The sequence below is a fragment of the Dipodomys merriami genome, unplaced genomic scaffold (assembly GCF_024711535.1).
Source record: "Dipodomys merriami isolate MVZ:Mamm:240054 unplaced genomic scaffold, mDipMer1.0.p SCAF_16, whole genome shotgun sequence".
Lineage (NCBI taxonomy): Eukaryota > Metazoa > Chordata > Mammalia > Rodentia > Heteromyidae > Dipodomys > Dipodomys merriami.
The window spans coordinates 4,263,159-4,287,925 of record NW_027202937.1 but is presented as its reverse complement, the minus strand read 5'-3'; the positions used below and the strand labels follow the sequence as shown (position 1 = coordinate 4,287,925).

The 24,767-nt window shown below is 50.5% G+C and overlaps 1 protein-coding gene across 9 annotated transcripts in view; it reads right to left on the bottom strand.

The window, feature by feature from the left end:
* Trerf1 (transcriptional regulating factor 1) overlaps nt 1–21,054 on the bottom strand; it is a 166,356-nt gene extending 145,302 nt beyond the window's left edge. For 3 of the 9 annotated variants that reach the window (XM_070023733.1, XM_070023741.1, XM_070023742.1), the window contains exons 1-3: nt 20,477–20,591; nt 19,922–20,009; nt 18,848–18,951 (exon numbers count right to left, since the gene is read on the bottom strand). The gene's annotated coding sequence lies outside the window, so the exon portion shown is untranslated. Of the gene's footprint in view, nt 1–18,847; nt 18,952–19,921; nt 20,010–20,265; nt 20,374–20,476; nt 20,592–20,962 lie in introns of those variants that run through there. The other 6 variants (XM_070023737.1, XM_070023736.1, XM_070023735.1 and 3 more) reach the window with 6 other exon arrangements.
* Between the last annotated feature and the right edge of the window lie 3,713 nt (nt 21,055–24,767).

The window sequence follows — 24,767 nt, the reverse complement described above, 5'->3', positions numbered from 1 at the left end:
GGCCAGAAGTGGTGCTGTGGCTCAAGTGGTAGAGTATTAGCCTTGAACACAGAGAGGCTCAGGGACAGTACCCAGGCCCTGAGTTCAAGCTCCAGGACTGGCACAAAAAAAAAATATACAACTAATTGTGCCATGCTGGCCCTTTCCATGTAAACATCCAAGAATACTACCCAGCTCCCTCCTCTGTTCCTGCTGAAACCCCACAGCTCAATGGAGACCAAGCCTCAGCTCTGAGGCCTAGAACACATCTCAGACCTCCATCAGCCAAGTGGGCCTGCCCTCCTTTGAACACCGTGAGGATGGATTCATTTAGGAAAATATTTAGAAAAGAACATTAGGAGCTGCTGTTCATCAGTGCACACACCAGTCATCCTAGCTACTCAGGAGGCGGAAATCTCAGGATCACAGTTAGAAACAAACCAGGGCAGACAAATCCAAGAGACTCTTCTCTCCAATTAACCAGCAAAAGGCAGGAAGTGGAGGTGTGGCTCAAGGAATAGAGTGCCAGCTAGGTTGAAAAAAAAAAGAAAAGAAAAAGAGTGCAAGGCCCTGAGTTCAAGTCCCAGGACCAACTGGTAAAAGAAGAAGGCTGAGCCTTTTCCTCTTCAGCTCCCTCCCCCATCCACATGCACTGCTCCCAGCAGACACAGACAGAGAAGTGCGACCTAGTGAGACTCTGGGCCACTGGGCACTTCTGAAAGTGTCCCCAGTTCTCTAAGCCCAGACCCAAAGAGTCTTGGAGCAAAAAGAAGCTCATGATATTCAGCAGTCACTGAATAAGTGCTATTGCCCAATGGAATGAAAGCACGCAGAATTCTAAAAGAAAGACCATTCCCTTGATTCCTCCTGTAACCCCAGTCCTCCCAGGGAACCATTCACACACCCCCTCCCTACTTCTCTCTCCTCCCTCCCCTCCAGCCTTCTCCTTCCTGTCTGACTCCAGCCTCCCCGGCCAGGCCTGCGGGCAGGCCGGCTGCTCACCTCACCCCAAGGCTGCAGGCCAGACACATGACAGCCAAAGAGAAAGGCGTGGGGTGCAGAGGACGGGGGAGGAGGCACCGCCATGGCCGCCTCCTCTTTCTCTCTTTCCCCGGGGCCTTCGCTCTGTCAGATTTTGAAGTCTAATGAGTTTTGTTTCATAACAGTCTTAAATGAACTGGAAGAGGGAAGGGGATGACAATGATAAAAATCTTAATTAAAAAAAAAATTCCTACAGGCAAAAGAGATTTTTCCAGATCCTAAGACGTGATGAAGAGTCTCTGGAGCTGAGGCCCCGCACAGCCTCCCACACAGCTCCCCAATCACATCCACAAAGCACCTACTACGCGCCGCTGCGCTTTATACCACAGTGGATGCGCTTAAAAATCCTAGCGCACGCAGACCAGTACTAAAGAGAGGAGCACAAGTTAAAGTGTTGGGAAGGGGTTTGGATTTAGAACACAGAGAAGTCGAGGACTCAGGGAGAAGACAGGCCAGGTGCTGGTGGCTCATTTCTGTCATCCCAGCTGCTCAGGAGGCTGAGATCTGAGGATCAGTTAGAAGCCATCAGTTAGACGCTCATCTCCAATCAGCCAGCCAAAAAGCCAAAAGTGTAAGTGTGGCTCAAAAGCACCAGCCTCGAGCAAAAAAAGCTAAGAGACAGGCCCAGGCCTTGAGTTCAAACCCCAGCACAAGGGGGAGAGAGGAGAAGATAACAGCAATGGTAAGCGGAGACCAGGGAAGCCATGTAGAGACAGAGATAATCTGAAGAAAGACTTGCAAGAGGAGTCAGAACAGCAGCACGGGTGAGTATTGAGGCTCGGGAAGAGAAGGCTGATTGTGCAAAGGCCCTAAGGTAGGAACAATCCAGGAACAGCCAGAAGGCAGGAGAAGGAAGTGAGGACAGGCAGCTAACAGCAGACCTTGGTACAAAGGCAAAATAAGGGCGAGGTTTCCAGACTCGGACTTTGCTTAGTCTTAGACTTTCATCATGGCTGAGGGCTGGGGGGATGGGGGGGGGGAGGAAGGGGGGATGCAGGTGTCCCTTCCATTCTCTGCCTCCTTATCATTTCTTCTGAAAACCTCTATGTTTATCATTTAATAAACTCCCCTCAAAGCCATCTCCCACAAAGCACTGTTGGACTAACCACCACCATTCAGAAACTCAAACAGCCCAAAGAAAAACTAGCAGGTGCCACACAGACCGCACCGGCAAAAATCAAGGAGAGCATCTTGTCTCCTTCCAAGAAGAAAGGAACAGAATCTTCGTCTATCATGAACCATGAAGCTGTAGCAGATATTCAGAAATAACCAAAGATAAAGGAGAGTCTTTTTTTTTTTTTTAGGGGGGGTCCAGTCATGGGGCCTGAACTCTGGGCCTGGGTGCTGTCCCTCAGCTCTTCAGCTCAAGGCTAGCGCTCTACCACTTGAGCCACAGCGCCACTTCTGGCTTTTTTCTTTTTGCTTTTATGTGGTGCTGAGGAATCGAACCCAGGGCCTCATGCATGCAAGGCAAGCGTTCTACCACTGAGCCACTTCCCAGCCCCTCTTTTTTCTTTTTTTAAGTCAGTCATGGGGCTTGAACTCTAGGCCTGAGTGCTGTCCTTCAGCTCTTCAGCTAGCGCTCTACCAGTTGAGCTATAGCACCACTTCCGGTTTTCTGGTGGTTTATTGGAGAGATGAGTTTCACGGACTTTCATGCCTGGGCTGGCTTTGAACCGTGATCCTCAGATCTCAGCCTCCTGAGTAGCTAGAATTACAAGCGTGAGCCACCAGCGCCCAGAAGGAGAGTCGTTTTATTCAGCAATTTTTCTTTCTTGAGACAGTCCAAAAACTTCAAGCCTGTTTTGAAAAACAAAGTTGAGTCTGGTGCCAGTGGCTCACGCCTGTCAACCTAGCTACTCAGGAAGCTGAGATCTGAAGATCACAGTTCAAAGCCAGCCTGGAAAGTCCTTGAGACTCTTATCTCCAGTGAACCACCAGAAAGCTGGAAGTAGCACTGTGGCTTAAGCAGTAGAGCGCTCACCTTGAGCCGAAGAGTGCAAGGACAGTGCCCAGGCCCAGAGTTCAAACCCCATGCCTGACAAAAAAAAAAAAAAATTAGCGGTCAAGAGGAAAAAAGAAAAGGATGATGGGCAGGCAAGGAAGCGGGCAGGGAGGAGGAGACCAGGAATGGGCACCAGAAAAGGCACACAGAATAGAGAGTAGCATATAGAATAGAGCGATCAGCAATGACAGGGCAGGATGATAAAAGAAGGTTCAAGAACAGGCCTTTGTCTACACCCCACAGATTCAAGACCCAAAGTATCAGCCCTTAATCATTTCAACCCACTGCCCTATGGCTGCCCTGACATTCCAATTAGGAGGTGAGCCCTCTATTTACTTGTCTGTAGATTTTGGTTTGGAGTTTTAGATAGGAATCTTAATACCTAGCCCAGGCTGGCCTTGAACTTATGATCCTTCTGGCTTTAGGTTCCCAAGCAGTGAATACAACTCTGTGTCCTTAAGTGACAGAACTAGAGCAAGTGTGAAAGACAAAGTTGAAATTATCCTTATTTTCTAAACCATAAAGGCACAGTCCAGACAGCACCAGCCAGGCAAGCCAGGGGTGAAAGCAGGAATTCCTTGCCACGACCCCATACCAACTTCAGTACAGGCACCTGTACAACCTCACAGAAACAAGGTGTAATGTGAGCCTTCTCACCTGAGCCCCAGTGCCAACAGTAATGCCTGTCAATGACACCTGCTTCCCCAAGCTGTTCCCACCTTCAGGTCCATACCTCAGCAATGACACTGCAGAGGATAAAGCAAAAGCAAAAACAAGCCACATGCTGGTGGCTCACACTTGTAATCCCAGCTACTCAGGAGATCTGAGGACCACAGTTCAAAGCCAGCCTAGGCAGGAAAGTCCATGAGACTTTTATCACCAATTAACCACCAGGAAAACCAGACGTGGAGCAGAAAAACCAGATGTGGAGCTGTGGCTCAAAGTGGGAGAGTGCTAGCCTTGAGCAGAAAAGCTCAAGGACAGAGATCAGGCCCTGAGTTCAAGCCCCCCCCCAATCAGGGAGGGGAAGTGGGGGAAGAGTCCAATAAAGAGGATAGTGGAGAAACCCCAAAATAAGCAGAAGGAAGCAATGATAAATTAGAACCAGTATGTTAAAATGGTAGCCCTTAAATCCACAAGATCCAAATCCAGGCTGGGAAGGTGGCTCAGTGGTAGAGTACTTGCCTTGCATGCCTGAGGCCCTGGGTTCGATTCCTCAGCACCACATAAGCAAAAAGAAAAAAGCCGGAAGTGGCGCTGTGGCTCAAGTGGTAGAGCGCTAGCCTTGAGCTGAAGAGCTGAGGGACAGCGCCCAGGCCCAGAGTTCAGGCCCCATGACCAGACTCCCCCCCTCCCCCCCAAAAAAGAAGATCTAAATCCAGAACACTCAGCTCAGCTCTGAGACTGCAGAGCCATATGAGCTTGGGCAGGGGCTCACCCTCCCCTGCCTCGGATTCTTCTCCCTCACAATTCCCCATAATTATGTCTAGGAGCTCTTTAGGAGAATTAAAACCAACATCACTCAGCAGGTAAAAGAATACCTGGTAACCGGGCGCTAGTGGCCCATGCCTGTAATTCTAGCTACTCAGGAGGCTGAGATCTGAGGATCCTAGTGCAAGGAAAGTCCGTGAGACTCTTCTCCGAACCACCAGACAACCGGAAGTGGCTCTATGGCTCAAGTGGTAGAGTGCTCACCTTGAGCCGAAGAGCTGAGGGACAGCGCCCAGGCCCAGAGTCCAAGAACCACAACCAACCGGAAAAAAAAAAAAAAAAAAAAAAAAAAAGAATATCTGGTACACGGTATACATGTAAATATTTTTCAAAATATACTTGCTTAGCAAGCTCCAAGGCCCTGAGTTCAATCTCCAGTACTGTTATAAATATATAACCATAGTTTTTGTTTGTTTTTCAAAAGACAAATGTACCAGTAGAAAATGAAACATACAACTTGTGGGTGGGGACAGGAGGGAAAAACTGGGAGAGAGGGAGGGAAGGGATAACACTGTCCAAAAAGAAATGTACTCAATTAATCTGAACTATGTAACTGTAACCCCTCTGTACATCACCTTAATAATAACAATTTTAGGGCTAGGACGTTGGCTCAGTGGTAGAGTGCTTGCCTTGCATGCATGAGGCCCTGGGCTCGATTCCTCAGCACCACATGAGCAGAAAAAGCTGGAAGTGGCGCTGTGGCTCAAGTGGTAGAGCGCTAGCCTTGAGCTGAAGAGCTGAGGGACAGTGCCCAGGCCCAGCGTTCAGGCCCCACAACTGACTAATAATACTAATAATACTAATAATAATAACTTTAAATATTTTAATTTAAAAAAAAAACTTCTTGCCTGGTGTCAATGGTTCACACCTGTAATCCTAGCTACTCAGGAGGCTCAGATCTGAGGATGACAGTTCAAAGCCAGCCAGGGCAGGAAAGTCTGTGAGACTTTTTTTTTTTCTTTTTTTTTGTTTGTTGGTCATGGGGCTTGAACTCTGTGCTTGGGTGCTGTCCCTGGGCTCTTCAGCTCAAGGTGAGCACTCTACCACTTGAGCCATAGCGCCACTTCCAGTTTTCTAGTGGTTTATTGGAGATAAGAATTTCACAGACTTAGCTGGGCGCTGGTGGCTCACGCCTATAATCCTAGCTACTCAGGAGGCTGAGATCTGAGCAACATAGTTCAAAGCCAGCCGGGGCAGGAAAGTCAATGAGACTCCTATCTCCAATAAACCACCAGAAAACCGGAAGTGGCGCTGTAGCTCAAGTGGTAGAGCGCTCACCTTGAGCTGAAGAGCTGAGGGACAGCACCCAGGCCCAGAGTTCAAGCCCCACGACCGACAAAAAAAAAAAAAAAAAAAGAATTTCACAGACTTTCCTGCCCAGGCTGGCTTTGAACCACGATCCTCAGATTTCAGCCTCCTAAGTAGCTAGGATTACAGGCATGAGCCACTGGTACCGACTTTTGTAGGCTCTCATCCCCAATAAACCACCAGAAAACCTGAAGTGGCACTATGGCTCAAGTGGTAGAGTGCTCACCTTGAGCTAAGAGCTGAGGGACAGTGCCCAGGGCCCAGAGTTCAAGCCCCATGACGAACAAAACAACAACAAAAAAAACCTTTCTGAGCAATGTAAGAAATAAATGGTAAATAGCAGGGGTTTCTGGACAGTACATAAAAACATTTATTACTGACTCATATTTTCAGTTCTGAATCTTGCTGTTCCATACCTAGAAATTCATGAATAAAGTGAGAATATTTTCTGCTGAATTATTTCTAATAGCAAATGATGGGAGATGAATGATCTAAGTATCTGACAAGAGGAAAATGGCTGCGTAGATTAGAAGTCATAAAAGGGGGCTGGGGCTGGGCACAATAGCTCATGCATGTAATCCCCACTACTTGAGAGGCAGAGATTGAAGGACCAGATTGGACCAAAAGGTTAGTAAGCCTCCCTCTCAACCAATGATTGGACATGGTGGCACTTCTCTGTCACCTCCAGCAACACCCTTGGGCAGCCTCTAGAAAATAACCAAGAAAGGGGGTGAAGGCATAGTTCAAATGCACAGGGCTTGCTAGGCAAGCTGGAGGCCCTGAGTACAAACCCTAGTACTGCCAAAAAAAAAAAAAAAAGAGGGACTAAAAATATTTAAAACTACCTAATAAAGGCTTTTTTTCTTTTTGGTCGGTCATGGGTCGTGAACTCTGGGCCTGGGCGCTGTCCCTCTGCTCTTCAGTTCAAGGCGAGCGTTCTACCACTTGAGCCATAGCACCACTTCTGGTTTTCTAGTGGTTAACTGGAGATAAGAGTCTCAAGGACGGGCTGGAAAGGTGGCTCAGTGGTACAGCGTTTGCCTTGCATGCATGAGGCCCTTGGTTCGATTCCTCAGCACCACATAAGCAGAAAAAGCCGAAAGTGGGGCTGAGGCTCAAGTGGTAGAGCGCTGGTCTACAGCTGAACACCTGGAGGACAGCCCGCAGGCCCAGAGTTCAGGCCCCACAACTAACTGGCTCTGTACAGAACAGATACAAAATGTAGGTAAAATACAATAATAAACTCGCCACCTATAACTCATGCCTGTAATCCTCGCTACTCAGGAGGCTGAGATCTAAGGATCATGGTTCAAAATCAGCCTAGGCAGGAAAGTCCATGAGACTCTGATCTCCAATTAACCACCAAAAAGCTGAAAATGGAGCTGTGCCTCAAAGTGATAGAGTGCTAACCTGAGCACAAAAGATCAGGGACAGCGCCCAGGCCCTGAGTTCAAACCCTAGGACTGGCACAAAATAAACAAACACAATATAAGTGACAGCAGGGTGGAAGGACTTGAGGACACGCTCCCTCAGGAAAGGTGAGCACTGTGAGGGGAGCACAGTTCCACACCTCCCAGACACTCGCCAAGTTGATGCGAGATCCACGGGGAACACAGAAAACAGCAAGCCAAAGCTGACAGAGCTTGCACTGAGAAGATGAAAGACTAACGTTTAGAGCTCTGCGGACACCCACGATCTGAGAACCCCAGGATCCCAGAGACAAGGAGCCACACAGAAGTGAGCCTGGACTTCTGCAAACAATCTTCCCTGAAGACACTCGCTGGCACCCTAGACACGTGGATGCAGGGCCGGAAGCCACGGCTCCACGCGGAGAGAAGCTGTTTATACATGACATCTTAAGCACTGATTCTGAGACTTCTACACTAGCAGGCAAATGAAACAGAAATGTAAGTTACCAGGGAAGAGGGACCCTCATCAAACCCCTAGAAAGTAAAGATCAGCCATAACTGCTTCAAAGTCACTCAACATCCCGAACCTCTCGGCGTTTTCCATGTAAAATGTCTAGCATGCAAGCAAAATCCTGTGACCTGACATGTTACACAACAGGACTGAATCAAAAGACAAAAAAAATGCCATTACTAAAAGCAAACCCCAAAGTAGATCTAAATATTGGGCTTACCAGACAGAACATTAAAACAACAATAGTTTTGATACTCAAGATAATACAGGACATTTTAGAGAATTTCAGTGCAAATGACTGGATCCTTAAATTATTTTGGACAATTCCTTTGAGTGAAATAAAATAACTGAAATGAAGAACTGAAGATGAGTTTGGCTGCAGGAAGGAACAGAAGAAATGGCTGGGACCTGTGGGGAGAGGGCCCAATAGAAAAACATACTCATTCTGAAACACAGGAGCTTCAGACTCATGAGCTCCAAAAAGGCTCTAACACATGCATCAAGAGAGTGCGCAAAGACAGATAATGGAGCAAAGCAGAACATGACAAAGTCCCCCAAAGTCTCCAAAACCAACCCCCAAATGCTAAGCTATGATTTTTAACATCTCTCCAAACTCTAGGAGTGATATATAAATAGGGGAGGGCGGGAGGGAGAGAAGAAGGGAGGGAAAGAGAGAAGAAGGGAGAGAAGGAGAAGACTGGGAGGGAGAAAGGAAGGGAGGAAAGGAGAGGAAGATTGGGAGGGAGAAAGGAAGGGAAGGAAGGATGGAGGAAGGGAGGGGAAAGGGAAGGGAGGGGAGGAAGGGAAGGGAAGAGGAGGGAAAGGGAGGGGAGGGGAGGCTAGCCAAGTAGGAAAAAGATCAATTTTCAAGGTTACACTGACAGCTAACAGAAATGAAGAAAGCAGAGGAAATAGAATCACAAGCATAAAGGGTGGAAAGAGAATAAGAGGAAATGTTCCACATGCGCTTCATCTCTTCCAAGCCCCATGCATGTGGATGTGACCATCTCAAGAAGAGTGAAAGTTTAGGAAGAGAAAAGTGACTTTCCAAAGTCATGGAGAACATTGGAGCTCTCTGGGAGATCCTCCTACCCCCTAAACATCCCACCAATCAGGGCAGATCCACCAGCAATGAGCTGCAAACATTTGGGGAAGTTCACCAGGAAGTATTCTGTGACCACACACACACATTCTCTCTCTCTCTCTCTCTCTCTCTCTCTCTCTCTCTCTCTCTCTCTCTCTCTCTCACACACACACACACACACACACACACACACACACACACACACACACACACACACACACACACACACACACACTCAAGTGCAGGTCCAGCCAGAGGGCCTGCGCTGACCTCTCCCTGAGGCTGGTCAGAGTAAAGTATAGCTTTGCGTTCTCAGGGAGGGCATTTTTCACATCTTTTATTTTATTTACTCTCTAGCTTTCAATCTGGAAAGCCAGGGTGCTAATGAGAAGGGAAGGGATGGACAGGAAGCCGCCCAATGACTGTGCCCCAGCAGGGAAGGGCAGAGCCCTGGCCTCTTCTAACAAGATTATAACACCTAACCCGGGTGCTCCTCAGAATGACAGCTCCGTCCTGAAGCCAGAGAAAGATTCTCTGAGACTCTCCCAGCTCTCAGCCCACATTCTGCCAGGTCCTTAAAATCTACCAGGACACAGAGAGCGCGCCACTAGCCAATTCTGGACCGACAACATAGCCCGATAATCATAGTTCACGATCAATAAATACAGTGAGTGATCATTTGCAAACTTAGCATACCCGCTCCACAACGTAGCCCTTGCGTATTCTTAAGCAAGTCACTGAAAAGTCGCAAGCCTCAGTTTCCCCAAACATAACGTAGGCAGGCACCCCTCCCCCCTATCCCCACTGCTTCTTAACAACAGTGAGAAGAGAAAGTGGTTAAATTATCTGCACAAGGCCCGACACCCAAGTAAGTTCTCTAAAATAGTAGCTACTTCTATTAACTGGGTCTGGACCCCTAATTCTGATACCCTAGGGATATGCAAATTCATCTTCCCCCACCCCCCAGCCAGGCTGCTCTCTGGGATGCAAGAGATATAATCCAATCTCTGACTCACAGTGTATTGCCAAAATTCTCCTTTGAGTTCCCAAGAGAAGAATTTATTTTAATTCTCTCTAACTTGAAAAATTACACAGTCCTTCCTGCATTTTTTTGGCAGGGGGGAGAGGGTTGAAAGGGGAGTGAAATCACAACATCCAGCCAGCAGCTTTAAAAGAAAAAAAAGGTTACAAACTGAATGGGAGAAAGGCAGGCAAAGGCAGCTTGGGAGGGGGGGCGGGGGGCGGGAGATGAAGACAATCCCCCCTGAGTTTCTGCTATTATTGAATACCCCAACTCTCAAAGCAGCCTGGCCACCCCCCTCCTCCACCCCCTCCTCCACCCCCTCTTCCACGTGGGCTGAGCTCGGTTAATGAGAACCCGCGCGAGCTCTGCCTACATTACCACAACAATGATGTCCCTGTTGTATTTTTACATGCCTGCCGCTTTATCGTAGCAGAAGTAGACATATATTTTCAATAAATCCCTTCTCCTCTGGCCCCTCCCAGCTCTCCCCGGAAATGTTGTTCCTTGGCCCCCCCCACCCCCACCCCACACCATCCCAACCCCGCAGCACAATGAGTTTCACTAATCAAAACAGAAAGAAAAAGAAAAATGGAAAAATCACAGCTGCTGCAAAACAGCACCGGCTACAAGGCAAAGCCCTCTGCATTTTACTGCGAGCAACGCTGCTGCCCTCCCCCCCCCCATCACCCCCTCTCTTCTCAGAAATCTTACGTAGAGTTGCTCCAAGGGGAAGGAGGAGGGTGGGTGGGTGAAGAAATCTAATATTCCCTCTCTTTCCTATTTTGACTAAGCCAGCACAGACAGAAATATAGATAAGGCCTTGAATAACTGATTTAACAAAATGTCACTTATTAAAAGGGTTGGGGGATGGGACATCATTTGCATTGGAGAGCTCAGCTAAAGCACCGGGGCTTAAGGCTGCAAAGATGAGGGAAATATGAGGGAAAGGAAATATTTCTCTGGGCAGATCTGCCTCAGCGGCTGCGAGGTCTAGGCCTGGTAGAAAAAGAGGCCTAGATTTCTCCCTCCAACAAGAACTAAAGGGGAGAAAACAAGAGATGAGATAACAAGGGGAAAAAAATTAAACCAGCTGATTCTTATATAAGGAAGCTTTTTTTTTTTTTTCCCAGCACTCACCAGCAGCTAGGCTCGCCTGGCTAAATGCTCAGACTACAAAACTGAAAGGGCCCAGCAGCACACCCCTTCCCAGCTCCCAGTCTAGTCCACAAGGCTGACCCTAATAACCTGACAAGGAGAGTTCCAGAAGCCAAGGGCAGCAGAGGCCCAAGGTTCCACAACCTTGACCCCAAGGCAGCCCCTGGCCCCCGATGGCACCCACAGGCATCCAGAAAGTCTGCTGGCTCCCAAAGACGCCCGCACCCTTCAAAAGACAAGAGGCCCCCCTGAAACGCACTCAGGTTCCTCTTGAAAAGCCCTAGCTCGCACACATCACCCAATTAAGAAAGCAAAAAGGAAGAGCCAACCCCAAGAGCGAAGAAGCAGTCTCATTATTCTATCCTTAGGTTGACTATTAAGGGAGTTTGTTAGGTCCCAAGGTAAAAAAAAAAAAAAAAAAGGCAAAACAGGAGAACTCAAACCACACCCCTGTTAACCATCCTTGGGTAGCAACGCTGGCTTGTTCTTTTCCTTTTCTATAAAAGCTTTCAAAGACTGCACATATGAAGCAGGGAACCTCGGTTATGGCCTCGGTTATGAGACCGGGTTCCTGAGGAGGGAGCCTCCTGTGCTTTGGCCCCTTGAATCTCAAATTCTCAAGTGTGGAATGGACGCTTGAACCAATCCCAGCCAACATTTCCCAGGCCAGCCTTCCAACCCTCAGAGCTATTTCACTAAAGGGATTGCCCAGCGCTTAACCCCAAACAGAAGGTGGCTAAAAGCAGACCAGGAACAGCGGGAGAGCCTGGTGAACACTGGGACAAGAAGCTTCGGGAAGTTGGAGGAAGTGGATTGCCAGATTTTATATGTGAAAAGGAGACAGGCCTGTGTACGACGCGTTTACAAAGCACTTTCCGTACATTATGTGACTCTAAGAAGGGAGGCGACAGATGGTATCACCCTCCTGTTACAGATGCGAGACACACTCGCGGGCTCCCTTATCCAGAGCCTCGGGGCGATCTTCAGACTCCCTGTTCGCCTACCCACTTCCCCACGAGGAGCCCGTGGCTGCAGGCTGCTCAGGTCTGCCGGGCCTAGGAGATATTTTCATGAGAGGTAGCCCCGCAGGACAGGTAGCTCTTTGCCTTCATTTTATTTTTGTCAGTCGTGGGGCTTGAACTCTGGGCCTGGGCGCCGTCCCTGAGCTCTTCAGCTCAAGGTGAGTGCTCTACCACTTGAGCCACAGCACCACTTCCAGTTTTCTGGTGGCTTATTGGAGGTAAGTCTCACGTTTATTCCTGCCAGGACTGGCTTTGAACCACAATCCTCAGATCTCAGACTTAAGAATAGCTAGGTTTACAGGCATGAGCCACTAATACCAGGCTCCGAAGTGTCTTTTCTATCTTGCCAACTTATGAAATATTGAACATATACCATCCTCCATAAGTCTCTCTCTCCCTCTCTCTCTCCCTCTCTCTCTCTCTCTCTCTCTCTCTCTGTCCCTTTCTCTCTCTGTATCTCATTCACATTTCAATAACATCTTGCTGATGGTGCCTATACTTTTATCCCTTGCCCAGCTGCTTCGTTTGGCCCTGGGCACTCAATCGGACTATGCACACGACATCTCCACCTTGAGTCTCACAGCCATCCTACGGCTGTGGTACTCACATAGAACCATCTCGATTGTGCCCCTCCCTCTCGTGGTCCTCGTTCATCTTAGCAGGTAACATCACCATCTGTACTTCAGTTTCCCCGTATCCCTTCTGCCCATCCTCACCCCAACCAAAGCCAACAGCAACCCCACAATTCCACCCAGTGTGTATCTCATGCCCACCAGTGCTTCTCCAGACACCTCTGACACTTCGCCTCTCCAAATCCCCACCCCATACCAAGACTTGAACTTAGCCTCACACTTGCCAGGCAAGTGCTCTATCACTCGACTCAAGCCTTTTGCCTTTGGTTCACTTCCCAGATAGAAACTGGTGTTTTTGCCCATACCAGCCTGAGATGGAGATCTTCCTATCTCTGCCTTCTAAGTACATGGCCTTCCAAATGCTGCTTCTTCCTTTTTAATTTTCTCTTTTGGTTTTTGTTTTTGTTTTTGCCAGTCCTGGGCTTGAACTCAGGGCCTGGGCACTGTCCCTGAGCTGCTTTTGCTCAAAGCTAGTGTTCTACCACTTGAGCCATGGCACCACTTCCAGTTTTTTCTGTGTATGTGGTACTGAGGAATCGAACCCGGGGCTTCATGCATGCTAGGCAAGCACTCTACCACTAAGCCATGTTCCCAGCCCCTTTTCTATTTATCCATGCTTCTTCAGTAGCAAACGAATGCTACAAAGGAGTTTCATTGTGATGTACTGTGATCAAATTAACTCCTTTACTCTTTGATAAATCCCTTCTCTCCTTTCATCGTTTTTTAGTGGAGTTGTTTAGCTTTTGTGCTGGGGCTAGAACTTGAACTCCTGGTCTTGCACTTTCCCTTATCGTTTTCCGCTCAAGACTGGTGCTCTCCCATTTGAGCCACAGCTTCACTTCTAGCTTTTTGGTGGTTAATTAAAAAGAAGAGTCTCATGGACTTTCCTGCCCGGGCTGGCTTCGATCTGTGATCCTCAGGCCTCAGCCTCCAGAGTAGCTAGGATTCCAGGCATAAGCTACCAACATCAAGTGTTAGTGGGTTTTGTTATGCTATTTTCATTCCAAAAACTGCTTCTTTACCAGGTCTTCCACACCCCCTGCCCTATCTCACTCTCCCCTTTTCAGAAGCAATCTGCTTTAAGGGTGAGTAGGCCGTTCACTTCCAGCTCCAAACTTCCAGTGGCTTTCCACTACCATAGAAAAGAAATTCAAACTTTCCTGAGTTCCAGCGTTTCCAGACTGCCCTGCCTGTTGGGTTCCCGGGCTGCCCCGCCCCTCCCCCTCAGCTCCCAGGTCCAGGTGCTTCATTTAGCTCCTCCTCCATCTGTTGTTCCTTTTGTCATTTCATCAGGGCATTTATCACAGTTTACTAGGGAGATTTCTTTCTGCCCCTAGACTGTATGTTGGCCAGGACAGATGGATAGAAAGGGACACAGTGCCTAGCAATAAGTAGCTGCTTAATGCATGAGTGAATAAATCAGGCCTCCTTTTAGAGGAATGAATACTAGGCCTCAAACTTGCTAGGCAGGCACTCTACCACCTGAGTCAGGTACACAGTCCTTTTTGCTTTAGGTATTTTTTTTCTGGTCAGGCTAGGATTTTTTGTTGTTGTTGTTGTTGTTTGTTTTTTGAGGTCTGGTCATGGGCCTGAACTCTGGGCCTGTGCGCTGTCCCTCAGCTCTTCAGCTCAAGGCTAGTGCTCTACTACTTGAGCCACAGCGCCACTTCCGGCTTTTTTCTTTTTGCTTATGTGGGGCTGAGGAATTGAACCCAGGACCTCATGCATGCAAGGCAAGCGCTCTACCACTGAGCCACCTTCCCAGCCCAGGCTAGTAAGTTTTTGCCCAGGTTGGCTTGGATCCCAATCCTTCTACTTCTGTTTCCCTCTTCTTTTTTTTTTTTTTGGTCAGTTGTGGGGCCTGAACTCTGGGCCTGGGTGCTGTCCCTCAGCTCTTCAGCTCAAGGCAGGCACTCTACCACTGAGCCACCTTCCCAGCCCTTCTGCTTCCCTCTTAAATCAGAAGCACAGGTGAACCACCACATCCAGCTTTCTTGATGTTGTAATTGAGATGGGGGTCTAGCTTCCTACTAGGATTACAGACATGAGCCAGGATTACAGACATGAACCACTGTACCTGACCAAACAGGACTGCTCATGAACGGACATGACTGTGATCTCATTCTGTGACCCACAGCCATTCACGCTCAGAGATTCTTTTCCTCTACCCCCTCGCCCCAAAAAAATTATGTTACCACACCAACAGTCCAAGAGTTCAACATACTCCACTCCAGTTTATTGTCAGTTTATTGCCTTCTATGAGGAAAACTCCCAAACCATCCATTTCCTCATCCAAATTACTAAATTCAAAGTCCTGCAAAAAGCTACTCTAACAACTTGAAATTCTTAGAAAGTATCACACAGGCATTTTGTTGTTCTTTAAGTTAAAAGAAAAGACTTACTAAGAGAGCCACAGGGCAATTTACTTTATGAAAACTATACTACTTTTTTCTTTCTTTCTTTCTTTTCCGTCAGTTGTAAGGCTTGAACTCTGGGCCTGGGTGCTGTCCCTCAGCTCTTTAGCTCAAGGCTAGCGCTCTGCCACTTGAGCCACAGCACCACTTCCAGTTTTCTGGGTTGTTTGTTGGAGATAAAAGTCTCATGGATTTTCCTGCTTGGGTAGGCTGGCTTTGAACCGCAATCCTCAGATCTCAGCCTCCCGAGTAGCTAGGATTACAGGCATGGGCCATGGCACCTGGCTGTTGTTTAATTTTTATCACTACCAGGATTTGAACTCAGGGCCTTGAACTTGTTTAACTTGCTTGGTTGGGTCCCTACACTTGAACCATGCCTCCAGCCTAGCTCTTTGGTATTTCATTGGAGATAGGTCACCTGGATTTTTCTCCCAGACTGGCTTTCAGTTGCAACCCTCCAGATCTTAACCTTCTAAGTAGCTAGAATTATATGCATTAGCCACAGCTAATCATACAGTTTTATAAGGTCAGAAATTGCTTGGGAAGGTAGCTCAGTGGTAGAGTGCTTGCCTTGCATGCATGAGGACCTGGGTTCAATTCCTCAGCACCACACGAACAGAAAAAGCCGAAGTAGTACTGTAGCTCAAGTGGTAGACCTAGCCTTGAGCTGAAGAGCTGAGGGACCTCACCCAGGCCCAGAGTTCATGCCCCACGACCGAAGGGGAAAAAAAAATCCCACAATTCAGACAAATCCCAACTGCCTACCTCTGAATTCTCTGCAGTAAGTGGACAGGGCCACATAGAGCTTTTAGGGTCCCCTTCTCTTCCCAAAAGTTATCTGCTGCCTAGAGATAACAGATCAACTGACCAAGCATGTCACCTGTTCATCAGTTGGCTGGAGAGAAACTTCTTTTTTTTTTTTTTTTTTTTTTTTTGGTCGGTCGTGGGGCTTGAACTCTGGGCCTGGGCGCTGTCCCTCAGCTCTTCAGCTCAAGGCGAGCACTCTACCACTTGAGCTACAGCGCCACTTCCGGTTTTCTGGTGGTTTATTGGAGATAGGAGTCTCACGGTCTCTCCTGCCCGGGCTGGCTTTGAACCGCGATCCTCAGATCTCAGCCTCCTGAGTAGCTAGGATTACAGGCATGAGCCACCAGCGCCCGGCCTTTTTTTTTTTTTTTTTTTTTTTTTGTCGGTTGTGGGGCTTGAACTCTGGGCCTGGGCGCTGTCCCTCAGCTCTTCAGCTCAAGGCGAGCGCTCTACCACTTGAGCTACAGCGCCACTTCCGGTTTTCTAGTGGCTTATTGGAGATAGGAGTCTCACGGTCTCTCCTGCCTGGGCTGGCTTTGAACCGCGATCCTCAGATCTCAGCCTCCTGAGTAGCTAGGATTACAGGCGTGAGCCACCAGCACCCTGCTGGAGAGAAACTTCTAAAATGAGCTCAAATTAGTTTTTGGTGACTGGGATTGTTCTCCCCTCCTCTCTCTACTTTCATATTCTAATTGGCCAATTTTTGTCAAAGTCAGTAGGAGACTTTCCTTAGTAACTCCTTGTAGCTGATGATCAAGAGATTTTTCTGGAATGTCAAAATACAAATCCATTTTCTCCATGAGAAGGACAAAAGCAGAAGTTAATAAACTCCCTGGAGTCCATGAAGCAATCAGGCCGTTGGTCCAGGAAGATACTAACGCTCAAAATCTCTGGAGCCTTGCCTCGCCCACATTATTTCAGAGCCAGAAAGGAATTTGGGGATCGAATCATGTTGTTTTTTTTTTTTTAATTAAAAAAAAATCCAAAGTCAGGGGCCAATGGCTCATGTCTGTAAATCCCAGCTACACAGGAAGTTGAGATCTGAGGATCACAGTTTGCAGCCAGCTCAGGCAGGAAAGTCTGTGAGAGTCTACAAAACTATCTAAAAAGCCAAAAGTGAATCTGTGTCTCAAGTGGTAGAGTGCTTAGTCTTGAGCAAAAGATGAGAGATAGGGCCTAGGCCCTGAGTTCAAGCCACAGGATCTACATCAAAAACAAAAACAAAAGCAAAGCCTTTCTATGCTTACAAATTGGTACCTTCGTGGATTTTTCTAATTGGGACAGGTTCCCCAGTCTTTAGGCATCAAACCACCTTTTAAATATTCCTCATTAAGCTGGCGCTGGTGGCTCACGCATGTGATCCTAGCTACTCAGGAGGCTGAGATCTGAGAATCCTGGTTTGAAGCCAGCCCTACCAGGGATGTACATGAGCCTCTTATCTCCAATTAAACAACAAAAAAAGCCAGAAGTGGAGTTGTGGCTCAAGCTGTCCTGTGCTAGCCTTGAGCAAAAGAGCCCTGACCCTGACTTCAAGTCCCAAGGGGGGGGGGGGAGAAAGGGGGGGAATCTCATTACTTCACAAATACTGTAAATTTGAGCCAGTGATTAGGCCCAAGACAATGTTATCACTTTCTGATTCACCAACCTTACAGAGAGGATCCTTATGCCTTCCCAAGGCTTTTTGATATCATGATCAACTTACCCATCAATGTAAAAGGCAAAGAAAATTAGAAATATGCTTTGCCTTTGTGCCCACATATTTTATTATATAAGCACCAAAGAACATCAACCTGTCCCTTTCTCTACAACCTAAGCGCCAAACTCAACAAAAACCAAAGGCCCACACAGCTTAGAGGAGGCAAAATTGAGTACTTTCTACCCAGTTCACAGAACTGTTTTCACAGCAAGCTCATAAATTCTACATAGTACCATCACACATCCGAAGCCTGCTTACCAAGCAGTGAAAGGCCCACATTCACTATGAACCTGTAAAAATTAATCTTCTCAATGCTTAGAACCAAAAGGAAACGGTTCTCTTTTTTTTTTTTCTGAGATGTCAAGCTGACTTCTAAACAATCCCTTGGCAAAAATGGACATGCCTACCAGGGCGGGGTCCAAAGAGGCGTGTCACTCCCAGTATCAATTCCTATAAATCAAATCCTCACAATCACCACAATATTTTTTAAAAGAATGAATAATGATTCATGGGCTTTCAAATTTTTATTACCCCATGAACATTCTCAGTAGAAAAGAAAAAAAAAGCAACTGTAACTTGATTAATGGCCAAAGCAAGACAATAAAATAAATCTCATAAATATAAGAGGAAGGAAAAAAAAATGAATGACTGCTCTTGGCTTTGAGATTAAGAATGTAAATAATTCCACCATGGGGTCTTCACAAAGATTTCCTTTACCTTCCCTGCCTATATACCAACCAGACTCAAGATTTTCATTGGGTCCAAATAATAACGAATTTGTTTAGTAGACACTTTCATTAGGAATATATGATAAATGGCACAAATATTTAATTCCCAATCAACTCAGCTCTGAAACTGCCAAATAGCCAACCCTTACATCTTGAAATCGGATGGTGGGAAAGAAAAGGAAAAAAAAAAACACTATCCACAATAAGTAACATACAGAGAGATTTGGTTTTTCTTTCCCTTAATCCATTTTTTCCCCCTGCAAGAACTGATCGGGTGTGCAGAATTGGGGGAGGCTTACCCAACTTCCACTAACCACACTGGTGGCCATTTCCCAGTCCTACTGACCATCCCTGGGCTGGACCCTCTGGTGCTAAAATAACCCTGGCGAAGCGCAACTCCCAGAACCATCAAGGTGCCTGACAGCTAAGACCTACAGTTTCTCCTGCAAAACCCAGCAGGCAGAGAGCCAGGAAAGCAGAAGCAAGGAGAGGCAAGCATTGCTGGTTAACCAGTTAAGTGCTGAGTTCTCTGGCTTGTTACCTTTGGGCATGAAAAATCCAACTCTATCACACAGCTCCTTGCAAGAAGGCTGGGACTGACTGGGACAACTTCAAACTCCTTCTCTTCCAGCTCCTGCCTCCATGCTGGAAAAGACCACACCATCAGCTCTCAGGAGGCTGCTGCTCATTTACTGACCTCCTGGGCCAGGCCTGGCCGGCCCAATCCTCCTTGACTCCCGTGCACACACAGACAGCCCAGGCCACGCTGGTAGCAAGCACTTCAACACCTTCACTGGCCAAAGCAGCGTTTTGTCTGGCGAAAGAGTTTCCGCGAAGCTGGTTCTGGCAGCCTGGTGGAAGGCACCCCGACGAGCCAGAGGGGGGTGGCTTTTTAACCGGAGGGGGGGTAGGCGCACATGCTCGGGCCCAGGGCCGGGGAGGCCGAGGGGGCACTGCCTGCCAGGTGTTCTGAGCTTTCCAGCCACTGAGGAGTGGTGAGGTTGGATTGTAATGTCTCTTTTCTTTAAGACCACCAAGCAGTAACTTCCCACTCTTTCAAACTGAAGTTGGATGAGCCAAGGAGAGGTGGGGGAGGTGGGGGGGAGAGGCAAGTTCACCTTCTTACACGCTTCTCTCACCTGTGGGGGGGAGCACCCAACCCCCACCGAGCCCGCAGATGCACGTCAAGAAAAAAGAAGAAGAAAAAAAAACCCACCACCAAAAGGCACATCCCCAGGGTCCTGCGGTTTCTGGGCTGGAAGAATGAAGGCTTTGTAACATCACCACCTTCCACGGCCAACACACCTCCAGCCCCAGCCCCATCCTCACCCCCGGGAGCCGGGGTGGCCCGTTACAGCGCCCACCCACCCCTCCCCCGGGGGCTGGGATGCGGGGTGTGCAGCCCAAGAGAGGGAGCGGGGAAGAGGGGCAGCAGCCGGGGAGAAGGCCCCGCGGCTCCCAGGAAAGTAACCGGGGCGGCCGGGAGCCTGGTCCTCTGCCCCCCCTTCTCCCCACCCCACCCCCACCTTCTCCACCGAGCAACCCCCGGAGCCAACTCATCTCTCTCTTTTTTTTTTCCTTTTCATAATGAAACTTAATAAGCTTTCTGCCTTACCTTGGCTGTTTCTGCAACAAGTGCACGGGCAATCGGACCAGACCGGTCTCCACTCGGGGGGCGTCGTCGCGGGGGGCGAGCAGCGCTGCTGGGGAGTAATTTCAATATTAATTTATGTCAGCCGCCTTCTCAGCAGCACTACTCACTTACAGTACTGTCCTCAGCCTGTAAACAAATATCGCTCCGCCAGGAAACATACTCCCCAGATGCAAGCCCCTCTCCCCAGCAGGGAGCCTGGGCCCTCCTCACCCTCACACACACCCCAAAAATACCGTGCGCCCCACTCACACACACACACACACACACACACACAGTGGCAAGCTCAGGATTCCCAAAGCACCCACCTTGCCACCCCAGCAAGAAACTTACTCGGTCGGTCTACGCCTCCACCCTCCCTCCAGGAAATCTACTCTCCATATGCATTCAGCCTCCCCGCAGGAAATCTGGTCCCCCCTCCCCCTGCTATATACATGCACCCTTTCCCTCCCTCCCTCCCTTCCCTCCCTCCCTCTCTCTTTCCCCCTCCCCACGCGCCCTCCCCGGCCTGAAACTTACTCGCCAGCCAGCCGGCGTGCAGGCTTCTCTCTCTCTCTTTCCTCTCTCTCTCCCCCAATCCTGGAAACTTACTCCTGGCTACCAGCGCCCACCCGGCCTGCAGCCCCTGCCGGCCCCGTTCCCCCAGCCCGGCTCCCCGGCCTGCCCTCCAACCGCCTGCAACTCCAAACTCTCCGCATCCAGCCTCTCGCCCTCCCCGATAGAAATTCGCAGGGCCGGGCTGCGCGCGTGCACCCACCCTCCCCGCCAGGAAACTTACTCCCGTCTGCACGCACCGCCTCCCGGCCATCGCTCCGAGGGAAGGGGTGTGCGCGCAGGGGGGACAGGAATACAGATGGACCGCTCGCCCCTCCCCTGGTCGCAGCCCACTCGGGCCCGCGCCAGCGCTAACCTGGCCTTACCTTGTGCGTGGCTCCCCCACGCCCGCCCCCGCCCCTCAGCCCCCCGATCCGCTCCCCAGCACCCCCTCCTTCACCCATTACCCACCCCTAGCAACCGTTCCCAAGCTCCTCTCGGCCTTTTTTTAAAAAAAAAAAAAAAACCAGGATGCAAATTCCTCCCCTGTCAGCAAATCGACTGTCAAATTATTTTCTTGCAAAAGGAGAAAGGCGGGGTGTTGGGGGGTGCACAGGAGGAGAAAAAAAAGAGGGGGAGGCGGGGGAGGGGAGCGGGGCGGGGAGGGGAGGGGCGGGGAGGGGAGCCGTATCCCTCCGCAGAGCCGGCTCCGGCCGCGGGCGGGGAAGCAGGAAGTAAGGTGTCGGGCGCCCGGGCCGCGCCGCCGGCCGGGGTCCTCCCGGGGAGCCCCCCCCGCCCGCTCCCACACCACCCCCCGGCCCCCCGGGAAGCCGCGCTCCGCGGGGCGGCCGCGGGCCTTCGGCGCATTGTTCGGCCGCCTGCCCGGCGGGGGCAGCCCGGCGGGGTTGGCGCGCTGGGCGAGTGCGGGCGGCCGCACCTTTTGTCGGCGGGAGGAGGCTGGGGCCGCCGGGCCGAGCTGCGACCCCGCGCCGGGGAGCGGGGTGCGGGAGGGGGGGAACCTGTCAGCCCCAGGGCGCCGCCGGCTTGTGCGGCGTGGCCGGGAAATCGAGGCCCGGGCCGGGGCAGGATGGCTTCCTGCGTGGCCGTCCCGGTTACTGTAACGCTCGGGATCTGGGCTCTGGTTTATGTACAGATGTGCAAAGATGCCGAGGTCCAGGCGGGGAGCGGGGCCGGGGGCCGGGGGGGGGGGCTGGGGCTCCGGGGAAGGGGGCTGGGGGGGCGGGGAGCGGTCTCCATCTGCGCCGCGCCGCGGGCCGGGGCGGGAGGGAGGGCGCCTGGGAGAGGGGCCGGGGCCGGCGGCGGAGGGCGGGTGGGCGCCGGGGGAGGGGGCGCGGGTGCGGGCGCGCCGCTCGCCCCTCCTCGCGCGCCATGACTGTGGAACGTGGTGCCGGGAGGAGGCCGGCCGCCGCCCGGGGCTGCTCGGCCTCGGTGCGGAAACCCGAGCCCGCGGCGCTCCGCGCGCTGTCCCCGCCTCCTTCTCTGCGGGGGAAACCGCGGCACCCAGCCCCGGAGCCGCGGGGGGCGGGGGGGGGACAGGGCGCGGGGCGGAACGGCCGCCAGCCGGGGGCTCAAACCCCGGCAGCCCGGCCGGGCGCAGCTGACGATCGGTCCAGGTGTGGGGAACCTAGCCGGGGACCCCCCAACATTTCCCGGGGCTTCTGGCCCTAGGAAATGTAAACCAGATGTGGTTCGGCTACATCGGCCCCCTGGCACCGGGTTCGAGGGAAGGGCTCGTGGTGGGTTTTGTTGAGATTTTTTTTGCATGAGGGGAGCGCTGCACCCCGTTTTAGTGCGCCCCCCATCCATCCGTGCGCGCTGCGGACCCCGCCGCCGCCCCCTCACCCCACTCGGGCCCTGGGTGTGGACGGGGCGGGGAAGGCTCACACGGGCGCTTAAAGCATGAGGTCATGGGCGGGGGAGTCGGCTGCCAGCAGCCGCGAGGATTTCGTGTTTTTGCGGGGTAACGGCTCTCCATAGTTCCGTGATGTCAAGCCCTCCCGCCTAATTCTACCAATTCTGCGGCATCTGGACCACGGAGCCCTCCTCTCCCTCCCACCCCCCCAAAAAAGAGGGGGGACGCTGGGCTATTGCGCGTGTGGCCGGCGTCCTCCCGTACCCAGCTCTTCCCCAGAAAGCCCGGGGACTGGGCCAGTGAGGCTCACCCCAAACTCAGTCTTCAGTCATTGCTCGTCTGGATTGCGCCGGGCCAAGGCCTGCTGGTGCCACCACCACACCACCCTTCTTCCCAGGCCAGAGCCTCGCCCCCTCCTCCCAGCCTGGACACCCCTGTCATGGCCTTTAGAGTAAGGCCCGGGTCCAGTGCATTTATCCCTGCAGGGCTCCGCCTGGCTTTCCCTTCTCAAGTCCTGTTGTGCTTTCTTTGTTTAAGGAGTGGGGATCCTGAACCCTTCCCCGGCCCACCACCTCTCACCAACTCCTGCTAGGAACTCGGAGAAACCCACGTAAGGACATCCTCATCTCTCACTAAGACCGACAGCCAGGCTTGAGCGCCTCTGCTGCGGGAGGCGGGGCGGGGGGGGGGGCAGGGAGGAAGGGGGCTCACTTGAGACCTGGGGAAAGCACACAGCTTAGAAACCTCTATCCCTTCACCCCTGCCCCTCACCTAGAGCGAGCCACCGAGCAGGTGAAACCTTTTGCTCCGCAGCTCTTCCCTGGGGCAGTCAGAGAACCCGAGCAGATAAGGAAAGTAAGTAAATGGCTCCTGGGTAAATGCAGAAATTGACCTCTGAGGCTTTAGAGCTCCTGAACCGGAAATGGGGCAGAGGATTTGGGATCTGGCTCTGGGGGCTATTGTTACCACACAGCCCAGGGCAGTTTGTAACCTTCCCTTTCCATGCACGCCCATATATACACTCCCCCCTCCCCCAGCAGAGCGGAGGTCTAGCTAAATGGTTAGCCTTGGGGGATCTGAGCTCTAGCAGGTAACTTAAGCTCACTTGGTTCTGTTTCCTTGCCTGAAAATGGGACGGATTGGCGAGGCTGAGTGTCATGTTAATGTAAGGGTTAAATGAGTCAATATTATAAACCTGAGAAGAGCTAGACAGGCAAGATGTTGATTATCTGTGAATGGAGTTGCCTGCTATGCCTGCCCCCATTTCCCAAGCAATTAAGTCCCCAGAGCCTTAACTGATTCAAGCAAAAAATTATCTACAGACCCAAAAGCACGGATAAATGCAAATAAAGAGTGTAGTTGGCCAATGAGATCAACCCTTACTTAATGGGTGAGTAATTGAACTCTCCCAGTCCTGCTTGGGGAATTTTAGAATAAGAATCAGAGGGAGGATGGATGATATTAAAGTATTACCTCACATCTTTGAAATCCGAGTTGGACTGAAAAAGTCCCAATGCTGGTGCAAAGCCCACCCTCCCTCCGTGATGGTGATAGTGATGGAAGACCCCATAGGGTCTGATCCATTAGATCCTGATCTTTCATTCCGGCATGTTTCCCCAAGATTTTGGGAGGAAGTGCTGATTCTGGAGCTTGAACTCAGAGCCTCGCACTGTCAACTTTCTTGCTTGGTGTTCTTATCACTTGAACCATGCCTCTTATCCAGCTTTTTGCTGTTTAATTGTGAAGATGGAGTCTTGCTGGCTTCTAACAGATCCTCCAGGTCTCATGAGTAACTAGGATTGTAGGCATGAACCACTATCACCTGGCCTAAAACACTTTTTTTTGGCGGGGGGACGGTCATGGGGCTTGAACTCTGGGCCTAGACGCTGTCCCTGAGCTCTTCAGCTCAAGGCGAGTGCTCTACCACTTGAACCATAGCACCAGTTCCAGTTTTCTGGTGGTTAATTGGAGATAAGAATCTCACGGACTTTACTGCCTGGGCTGGCTTTGAACTGTGATCCTCAGATCTCAGGTAGGTTTACAGGTGTCAGCCACTGGCACCTGGCTAAAACACTTTTCAAAGGTAATTTTCGGACCTGGGGATGTGGCAGAGTGGCAGGAAACTGAAGTCTAAGGATTGAGATTAGGATTGACATTCAAACCCAGCCAGGGCAGGAAAGTCCAATTAATACCCACCCCATCCCCCCCCAAAAAAAGTCAAAAGTGGAGCTGTAGCTCAAGTGGTAGAGTGTTAGCCTTGAGCAAAAGAAGCTCAGAGACAGTGCCAGGCCCTGAGTTCAAGCCCCAGGACTGGCAAAAAGAAAAAAAAAATGCTGAGAAAGAAAACAAATGATGAAGCAGCTGAGTTAGTGACACAAAATGATCAGAACTTTCCTCTGCAGT